At 42.9% G+C, this 10,634-nt stretch overlaps 1 protein-coding gene across 4 annotated transcripts in view; it reads right to left on the reverse strand.

The window, feature by feature from the left end:
- Window positions 1–10,197, reverse strand: part of RFTN1 (raftlin, lipid raft linker 1) — a 101,050-nt gene extending 90,853 nt beyond the window's left edge. The window contains exon 1 of one of the 4 annotated variants that reach the window (XM_083468235.1): window positions 9,702–10,197. The gene's annotated coding sequence lies outside the window, so the exon portion shown is untranslated. Of the gene's footprint in view, window positions 1–9,047; window positions 9,215–9,508 lie in introns of those variants that run through there. The other 3 variants (XM_083468236.1, XM_083468237.1, XM_083468238.1) reach the window with 3 other exon arrangements.
- Between the last annotated feature and the right edge of the window lie 437 nt (window positions 10,198–10,634).

Below are 10,634 nucleotides of genomic sequence, written 5' to 3' on the forward strand. Positions count from 1 at the left end.
GCCCTGTGCTCACACAGCCAAACTTAACTCTTTGCTCACCAGCTGCTGAGTGGAAGGTTCAGTCCCGCTTTATGCAATGTGGTGGCAGCATAGGAGCAAAGGAGATGTGCATCTCCTTCCCACACCAACTGTATCTTTAATTAGGATTTTTAAACCCTGATTAAACATGCAGTTGGGTGGAGGAGGCAAGCATCGCCTTCTCCCCCCCCCCCAAAAAAAAATGTTTAATAGGGTTTCAAACCCTAATTTGAGAATAGGGCTGGCTCCTGAATGGATTTGTGCCTCAAATCCAGGACAATCGAAAGTGGTGGATTGGGCCCCAGACTGGATTGGGGTGAGGGGCTTGCACATCCCTAACAACTACACAAACTCATTGAATGTACATTACTAACTTAAGTTCATTAATTTCAGTGGGTCTACTTTGAGTGAGACCTCTTGAATGCCCAAAGCATTTTTAAACTGCAAATATTATAGCACAAGCACTCTTATATGGTATATACTGATGCAGGGGAAAACTCATATTTTATTTAGATTAACAAATTACTCCTCCATGAATGCAAGGATCTTGAGACTCTTAAATCATTCATATGTTCGACCATATGGATAAAATAAGACGGAAAATCTATCTCTGATTGTATAACCGTTAACAGAATTAATATAAAGATACACATGGAGCACCAATTTTGAATGAATAAGCAACATAAAGGGCTACAATTGAATTATTTCTAATGCCTCTTGAGTGATGAAGGAGGGTCACAACAAGAGCATAACATTGTCTTCCCTCCCTCTGAGATTTAAAAATGAGAACACTCATCTCAGCAATCAGCCAACTCTGAAATTCTTCATTTATCATTTCCAAGACACACTGGAAACTAATTTGAGTTATTTCTTTCTAAAAAACTTTTAAAGCAATAATTTAAATATTTACATAGTTATATTTATATTAGTCCACTAAGCATTAAACCAAAATATAATACATAAATACATACAGCTGCAGAGATGACAGGATGGGAAACTTTTGTTCCATGAACTTCCTTAGGACCTTAGCCATTACGTTTGCAATGATAGTATAAAGTGAAATTTCCCAGAATCGTTGTGTAGTTTATATATCATATTGGAGCTACTACAGAAAAATCTGGGAAAGCTGCAAAAGAATTAAAGAAAGTTTCCCTAACCTTCTAGACCGAGGGAGGAGGGGCACAGAACCTCAGGCAGGGGGCAGGAATGTTGCCCCCAAGCCTCTTTATCTGGCCCTTGAGACTCTCTCCATGCCACACTCTGCCTCTTAGGAAGCACTCGTTTCTGGTACTGCTTCATACCCTCCTTAGTCAGTTCCAGAAAACTTATGTATTGAACATTCATCTATTATTATTATTATTATTATTATTATTATTATTATTATTATTATTATTATTTTGTACCCCACCCATTTGACTGGGTTGCCCCAGCCACTCTGAGTGGCTTCCAGCATTTATAAAAACATAGTAAAACATTAAACCTTTAAAAGCTTCCCTGTACAGGGATGCCTTCAGATGTCTCCTAAAAGATGTATAATTACTCATCTGCTTGGCATCTGATGGGAGGGCATTCCACAGGGTGGGCGCCACTACCGAAAAGGCCTTCTGCCTGGTTCTCTTTGCTTTACACGGAATACCATGCTAGCTCACACTGCTGTGTAAAAAAACCACCAATGAGGAATTTAGACAACATTACATCAAACAAACGTTACTCCACACTTCCCAGTGCATTATCCTTTTACATTCTTTATAGCAAAAAGTTGAGTTATGGAGGGAAGCAGGTTTGTTGCACAGGAACTCCAAATCAACTTTAGCTGTACAACCTGAATTTGCTGGTATGTGACTGAATCCTGCTTGTATTTTTTTTTTTTTTTAATATAGTAGTTTGGAAATAACCCTTGAGCATTTTTGCCCGGCTGGAACTCTGAGAATACTTCTCACTTGCTTGCTAGAGGAAAGAGAAGAGCGTGTGCAGAAACTAGCCTATTGTAAAAAAGATAAAAACTGCATTTGTCCCACCCACTTTCACCCTTGACCCTGCTCACCACTGGCATGCAGCCCCCGGCAGATGGCCCAGATGGGAATGTGGCCTTTCAGCTGAAAAGGGTTCCCTGGCCCTGCTAGCCCTTGTTGTCATTAGATGAACAGTAACATCACCTGTCCCTGCCAAACCTACACAGCCACGTGCTCCTGATTGCTCTGCCCAAGAATAAAAAGATCTTTATTTCTGGTGTTTTGTTATTCAAATGAAACTCAAATAAGAGTGCCAGGGACCACCGCACTGCCTCTGGTATTTTCCTCCTCCATGGATGCAGGATCCATGAAGATAAGTATGGCTAACTATAACCATGGATAAGTATGGCTATGGAGTTAACGCCAAATACATTACTTCTGGTAAATGACTGACCACAGCTGCTAGAGGGCCATGAAAATTTGTGTTCCAGGCTTTTAAGACTCATCTACCCATGTACTATCTGAAACTAAAGGGGTGTATTGGTTGCCAGATGTGATTTTTTTTCAGCTCTCCTACCCCCACTATTACCTTTTTTCATACCTCACCCAAGATTATGGTACTTGAATTGATCAATTTACATGATACTACAGATGCCGTGTTAATGTCTAAATTGTACTATAAAAATATATACACAATGATAAATACATATGTATATAAACATAAATATAAATATATCTTAGCTGTTAGTCCTGGGGGACCTGCTCCCTGCCTTGAAGGGCTTTTTCCACCTGGTCTGGGAGGGCTGGTCCCTGACTGACTCCAGCTACAAAAAGCAGAGGCTATTGAAGAGGGTTGAGACTATCTTGGCTGTCTCTAAGTGCAGACCCAGGACATCAAGCCTGAGCTTCCACAGTCACTGCCTGCCATGAATCAGCATTGGCAGGACTAGCAGCAGTAGCAGCAGAAATGTTATATTTGTATGATAATATTTTATATTTGAAATCCTTTAGTAATGTTTTCTTTTGAAATGCTTAAGATAATTTTTTTGTTAACTCTTCTGTGTTAAATGTGGATTCTGTAGTTGACTTCCTTTGTAATGTTTTATTTTGAAATCTTTAAGATATTATTTTCGTTTCCTTTTGATTATGCTGCTTTGAATGTGTACTTTATACTGTACTTTAAAAAAAAACGCCTGAGATACAGCACATTGTGTTGCAAGTCAGAGAACAAGTGAATGGTCCAGCCAACCACCACCACATCTCTACTGTGTACCCAAGTCCCAACCAGCAAAGAGCAACATAGCTCTCCTACTATTGTGTGTCGTATTATAATTTGATGTTCTGATCAATTTAAGCAGAACTTAAGAGATTGAGCAATAATGACCAAACTAGATGAATATTCACATGACTTCCTCACATGTCAATGTTCCGATCATCAAATTTGGGACTGAAAGGTTACTTTCGTGTAACTGCCCCATGGTTCCAAGGCACTTCTCCTTTTTCTATCCAACAGAGCCGAGTCACACACATTTATCTCCATCAATTTGCTTGCACATTTAACTACTCATGCTGGTCTACTTGCATAAGTAGTATTATATCAGACCACCTTTAATGAGGTACAATGGCCTTTTCATGGCAGTAAGCCAGTGGTTTAGTCTTTGCTTGTTTGGAGCGAAACAAACCACAAGCAATGGTTTGCATGTAACACTAAGTCATTGCTCTGGTTTGCTTCCTCCCAATGCAACAAAGGGATGACAGCAGGTGCAATTTGAGTTAGTATGCACCAATGTGGTGTGCCAACACAGTTGCTTGTTCCCAGTAAGCCACAGTGTGTTTCACTCTGTCTTATAAGTTACACGTGGACCAAGCCAATATGGAAATCACTGGTTATAAAAGAAAGTTCATGATCCTAATAGTTTCATCTTCTGACATTATACCAATCATCTAAGCACATAACTTGCACAAGGAGTTAGATGCAGAAGAGAGAAGGCTGAAGAACAAGTATGAACTTTCAGATGAAGCAGCACTGGCAATGATGAATATGACAAAACTCATGCAAGTTTTTCCTTACTAATTTGCTTTGTCCGCATCTATTTCCAAGCTTTCTTGCAGATTAGATTTACAGTGGTACCTTGGGTTACAAACACCTCAGGTTATAAACACTTCAGGTTACAGACTCCGCTAACCCAGAAATAGTACCTTGGGTTAAGAACTTTCCACCAGGATGAGAACAGAAATCGCGCGCTGGCGGTGCAGCGGCAGCAGGAGGCCCCATTAGCTAAAGTGGTACCTCAGGTTAAGAACGGTTTCAGGTTAAGAATGGACCTCCGGAATGAATTAAGCTCGTAACCAGAGGTACCACTATAATTCTTTACACTGTATTAAATTACAACAAACCAGGTGACTCATAGTTCTACACAGAAATTCATTCTCTGCTCTGCTAATAATGTTTTGGATACCGTCCTGCGAGTGGAAGGAAGCAAGAATGTAGAGTTCAGAGCACAAATGCTAAACTTGTGGAGAGATTTACAGCAGATCATAAGTGACTTTCTATTCTCCCTTTTAAATAAGATACATGAGCAGAGCAAATAGAACAAATCTACATTAACCCTTATCTATTCACAGGTATACAGGAAAGATCAAGTCTGCAAAATAAATGAAGAAAAATGGACATATAAAAAGGCCTATAACAACAGGTTACCTAGATAGAGAGCCATCATGTTTTTCAGGGGTCCACAATCTTGTCTGGCTTTACTGTGCAAGATAAAAATTGTAGCCTCCAGCTCCAGGGCCCACCCCCTGTGCCCTGCTATTCTAAAGGGAAAGGTTGGGTGGGACTGTGTGCTGTTCAGCATTGCTACCCAAAAGTCCACAGAGTGCCTTCAGGGTGTCTCCAAGTTGGAATGGAAGCTGGCTGCTCATCAGGCTTGCTAAAAGGTGGTACTACACCAGCCATTGTGAGCGGATTTGTTGGAGCCTGATGATTTTGAACTTCAAGTTTGCCAAAGGCCACACTTTGTTAGTAGCACAAGGTATGCCACAAGCCTCAACGGAAAGAGACATAGAACAGTAGCACTGAAACTCTGCACTCCCCCCCACAAAAAACACGAAGAACAATTGCAAGATGTTATGTCAATGTGTTTAATGGTTAACCCAACAACCCTCCCATGATAGTTCCAGAAACTGCATTACATAGACACTTGCAGCAGCGATGTTGCAGTATAGTTATGCTGCATCAATTATTCATCCAACAGATTAACTTGCATTTCTAAAGTGATATGGAAAATAGGAGTGACAGAGCAAAAAAAAGGCAATAAAGCTTTCACACTTGAAACCACTATACAGAATTTTCCTTAACATTTGCCATTCATTAGTTATGACTAAATATGGCCCTCCATATGTTGCTGAACCACAACTCCCATCATCCCTGACCATTGCCATGCTGGTGGGTGATGATGAGAGTTGCAGTCCAACTATAGCTGGACTTTAGCCATCCCCGGCTTATACACATGCACATATATTCAAAGCTACGTTGTTTCCGCGCCCATGTCATGATAGGCAGAGTACACCACAGCTCAAGTGCTTCAAAACAACATTCCCCCCCCCTGGTATTTTAAAGCTGAATTTGTCAGATGCCTCCAAAGTAAAAGTAGCAACAGAAATTAAAATAACATTTGGAGATGCTAGCAAATGTAGTCACATCTGTGACCAATAGGATTGTGTAGCAGTAATACATCTTAGAGCTTATATCCCAATGTAAAAAGCTGACGCTAATAGATTGGAAACTACTGTGTAGAAAAAGGCAAATATAACAAGGCTGCCCCAGATCCTGCACATTTTACAAGGATTAGAAGTGTCAACCCTACTTCAACTACAATGTTTTAATGGTCTTTGCAGAAATTGAAACACAGAGAATTTCTCTCTACTACATAATAAATATTGATTGGTAAATATTCTAATTGGGCCTGCAATCCTCTGCACAGTAATACTCTTATTGTACTGTTTTGATTCCAACAGAATTGAAACAGCCTAAAACATAAGCAGTATTGCAGCCTGTATTAATATAATATACAAAACAGTGATTAGTCAAAGGAAGGCAAGTGGAGTAACTTTTTGTTTAAATTAAATAAAATGGCCATTAGATTTTACAACTAAAGACTTTAACTTGCAGTATAATTAAATCTTAGCTGAAGCAAATTCTTGAGCGGTTTTTTTTTTTTTAATCTATCACCCAGTTCACTCAGCTGGCTTGATTGTTCAGCACTGCCTTGCAGAAAGATCTAGTTCAATTTGTTGCCCCAGATGGGATTAGAAAGTGCTGCAGAGTTACCATGCTGACTCCTATGAAGGAATCAATGTTGCCTTACATCACTTAACGGCAACCCTCTGGCCAATCTAAAAGCATCACACATGAGCTCAAAGGGGAGTCCTATTCAGATTCCATTTTTCAAAAGACTGTGATGTACAGAGAGCCTCAAGAGTCAGGACACCTCCTGGTTCAGAAAGAGATGCAATGAACTGCTGTGGTGGGAGGCAATAATACTATAATTTTAATTTTCCAGACAAACATTCACATGCGGCCAAAAGCATTATTATTCACATATTTGCTATGTCACCAGAAGATCTAATATTATTGTTGCCCTATTAATGCCTAACAACATTCTATCTGGGAAACAAAAAATGTGCAGATGCAATGCAAACATTATTTCAAGACAGACATTATTTCAACATCATTTGAGTGGAGAAGTCTATTATGACCCCTTATATTTAATGATTCTATTGAAAAGTGTTTATAGCATAAAGAGTAAATGAAGCTTGCAGCAAGATGTTGCAGTGTTTGCTATCCCCCTAACAGGAATGCTCATGTTCGGAGTTTCAGCCAGCAAGCTATGTCCCCTCAGGTTTTTATCTTTCTAGCTGACCGCCAACTTTCTGTGGCTATTGGTCCTCATAGGGCCATTGTTGCTGATGCTGTTTTAGAGTTTGTTGTACTTCTGCAAATTGGGGGGGGGGGTCCCCTCTTCTGCTTCTCAGTGCCCCCATCTTGACTCAACTTTTGCTGGAATTTCATCATTTCACAGGGAATGATATCCCAACCTATGGAAAAGCATTTCCTTCACTCATAGAGTTATCTGCAATAAGCTCTCCTCATCCTCACTCACTTCAATAATGATTCCTTGCTACCAGAACCAGAGTGCTCTTAAATTCTTTTATGGAATTCAATGCTAGGTCCACTGGGATAGCAAGAGTTGAGTCAGGCAAGATGGTAGAAAAGGGAGAACATATCCCTTGGGGTCCCTTCCAACTCTACAATTCTATTATTCTAATAAATTTTACACCTGCACCCACTCAAATTAAAGATGGTCGTGGCCAAAGAAGCCATCTGAAGCAGTTGGAATTTTTTTCAGCTCTTCCTTAATTCAAATCATTGTTCATAAAACAGTACGCATATAAAACCTATCTATTGGAATCAGTAGCTCATGCCAGACAAGCGGTCACTATTTATCCTATATGGCAATTACAAAAAATTGTTGGTTATAGAGAAGCTTCTCCTATCAGGCAAAATGAGTACATTTACAGTATCGTGTCAAGTGTATTCTGAAAACACTAAAAAAAGTCCCCCCACAAAAAAAGCCAGTTAAGCATGAAACTGCGAGACAACAAAGTGCTGTCATGTCTAAGGGCCTTACCTGGTCTATCATGACCTAAATTAGCAGTCTGTGTGGTACAACCACAACATCCTTTAACTATGGGGTGGTTTCGTTTCTGACACTGAAAAGATGGTGCTGGATCCAGATGTAATCATGCTTAAAGTAAACCCTTTGAAATCTATAAAACTTAACATTAGTGATAAGTTAGTTATCAATGGGTCTACTTAACGAATTAAGTCTTAATCCAATCCAGTTTTTGCTGTACACACCTCTAAAGAAATATAGATCTGGCTTTTAAGTCTCTCTCTCCCACACACAAACACGCACAAAATTTTACCTAAATGTATCTCAAATAAAGCAATGCCAGACTCAAACATCAACAAATGATGTGATGTTACTGGACTACGTCAGGCTAAAAACAAGGAAACAAAATGAACCAGTTTTAACTTTTTGGAGGTTTTAGATTTTTTTGCAAAGTAAATATGTGAATGCTCATTTGCTTGACGGAGGCTAAGCAAAAGCCAACAGCAGCCTTTTGAAGGGGGATGGAGAACCTGTGGCTCTCTAGATGCTGTTGGACCAGCTTCCATCATCTCCCAGCCATCATGGCCAACAGCGAGGGATGATGCAAGTTGTAACTCAGTTACACCTGGAGAGTCACAGGTGCTCCATGTCTGCTCTAGACAGGCTGAAAGATCCCCACTGAAACTTGAGCTAACAGCCTCAGGCTTTGGCCCTGAAAGTTCATATTTATTTATCCTTGTTGTGGAAGTTTGTGAATAGAGTCATTTCCAGACCTTTCAACTGACGTCCAGCACTTTTGATGAGACCCTCACCAGAAAAGGCATCAAAGCAGAACATGTACTTCACTGTCTCGTTATGATTCATGAGAGACTTTCACAGGGATGATACCAAATGACAGTGAAAGACAGTGTTTCCACCCAACATTTCTGCCTGTCCTTTCAGCTTATACCACCCACTGGGGAAATATAACATCTTTAGTGCAAGCTGCCTGTGGCAAAAGATTAAGGTTAGTGTATGTGCGTGCACATAAGCATGTGTGAGGGAGGGAGGAGGAAATTAAGCCCACATTGTTGCTGTACACCAGTAAATGTACATTTTACACTTATTGATGACATTCCCTCTCTCTCCATTTGTTTTTCGCAGGCTTTCTAATCTTCACCTAGCAATGTATTCCCGCATCGGGTGTGGGCACACCTCCGAATTTACAACATCCAGCAGCTTAAATAGAGAATACAAACACCCGTGCTTCAATACTCCCTTCTTATAGTTGCAGACTCCTATAAATTAAGGTACGTAGTACAGATAGAAGAGGACCATTTCCCAGAAACTTCCAAAAGAGACAGAAATGCAAGAACACAGCCCAAACACAAGCACCCTCCTCCCACTTTTTATTTTTACCTACCCCAGATCTTTCAATAGAGACAGGAAAGCAGCAGAGACCGTTATCAGTCCTCCTAAAGCAAATGGGTTTCGTCTTGCCTGACTGAGAGAGGCTTCCTCCCAAAGACAGCAAACATGCAAAGCAGGCAGGCAGGCAACCGGACCACCTCGTTTCTCTCAGGCGCGCATCTGGTTCGACTCCGGATTCCCAAAAAAACCAGAGGGGTGGAATCCTTGGCTCCACTCCGAAACGGTCGGCCCGTTGCCAGAAGCGTTCAGTCAGTGGAAGGCGGAGTTTTCTGCGCCAGCGTTACCACTATTATTACTACTACTACTGTTATTATTATTATTATTATTCCCCAGAGCAGGCAGGTCGCCCACGGCGCTGTTCCAAAAGCGCTCACACCTGTCCAGCAGGGTCGGGTTGGTGGGTGGGTAGGAGCTGCGGATAATAATCATAATATCGCTTAACCCGCTACCTACCTATCAGACACGCACACTTTCCTCTCCCGCCTAACGGTCTGAAGTTTGGCGAGGCGCTGTAAACGCCTGCCAAGAGAAGGAATCCGGATCAACGAAGGCGACGGTGCGCCCAAACCGCCTGCCTTGGCTGCCCCCTTCCCCTCACGACAGCCTACCTGAGAGGTTGCTCCGGAGGGTCTCCCCCCCCCCTCACCTGGGGCTCGCTCCCCTTCTCCCTCCTGGAGGCCGAAGCGGATCGACTCCTTTCACACGCCGCGCCTCGCTTCGTTTTTCTCTCTCCCTCACAGCCCGAGGCAGGAGCCCGCCGAGCAGCCGCGCCCCGCGCGCTTCATCACCACAGCCGCGAAGAAAGTTTGCTCCTCTCTGGACGGGGCGGGCGCTCGGAGGGGCTGGCTTGGCGGCGCTTCAGCAGCAGCAGCCGCCGGAGGAGGTGCCGCCGAAGCGGGACTGGGAGGCGCCTCGTGTCGGGCGGGGAGCGGCGGGCGCAGCCCCTCTCGCTCGGCCCCGGGGGGATCCGAGGCACTTCCTCTGCTTCCCCACCACCCCACCCCGCGAGAGGAAAATGGAGCGGAGGCGAAGCCGGGGGACGACGCCGCCTTCCTCGCACGCCGGCAAGAAGTCAGGTTCCCAGAGCAGGGCTCCCCGCCCGGCCATTTCTCCCCGCCCAAAATCTGAGATTCCTCCCAGAGTTGCTACAGACGAGAAGCGCGCGGCCAATCCTAATCCTGCTCGTGGGGGATGAGCTCGCCTCCAAGGAAACACGCGCAGCTCTTTGCGCTTATCCTTTATATTTGTGGCCCTTTTGCTGCTGCACATGGGTGGCCGGTTTCCTGCTGCCCCTGAGTTTGGTGGAAGATAAAATACGAGCTGGAGACATGTTACTGAAGCTTGGGTGTGTGGGGGGGAGTTGCGCCTCCACCCAATCAATAAAAAGACATAGGGTTCTGCCCCCCATAAAAGGCCTGTCCCCCCCTAACAAAAATCCTGGCTATTCCCATGTACACCTTGTATTTTACACCCTTGTACACCTTGTATATTTCACGTGGCCCACTTAGGTAGGCCTGTGTTGCCTGACACGCCCTTCAGAGCCCCTTTAGAGTGAATGTTGTTCATGTCATGACCCCTG

Source organism: Podarcis liolepis (genome assembly GCF_965112155.1).
Source record: "Podarcis liolepis genome assembly, chromosome: 12".
In the NCBI taxonomy this organism is placed as follows: Eukaryota; Metazoa; Chordata; class Lepidosauria; order Squamata; family Lacertidae; genus Podarcis; species Podarcis liolepis.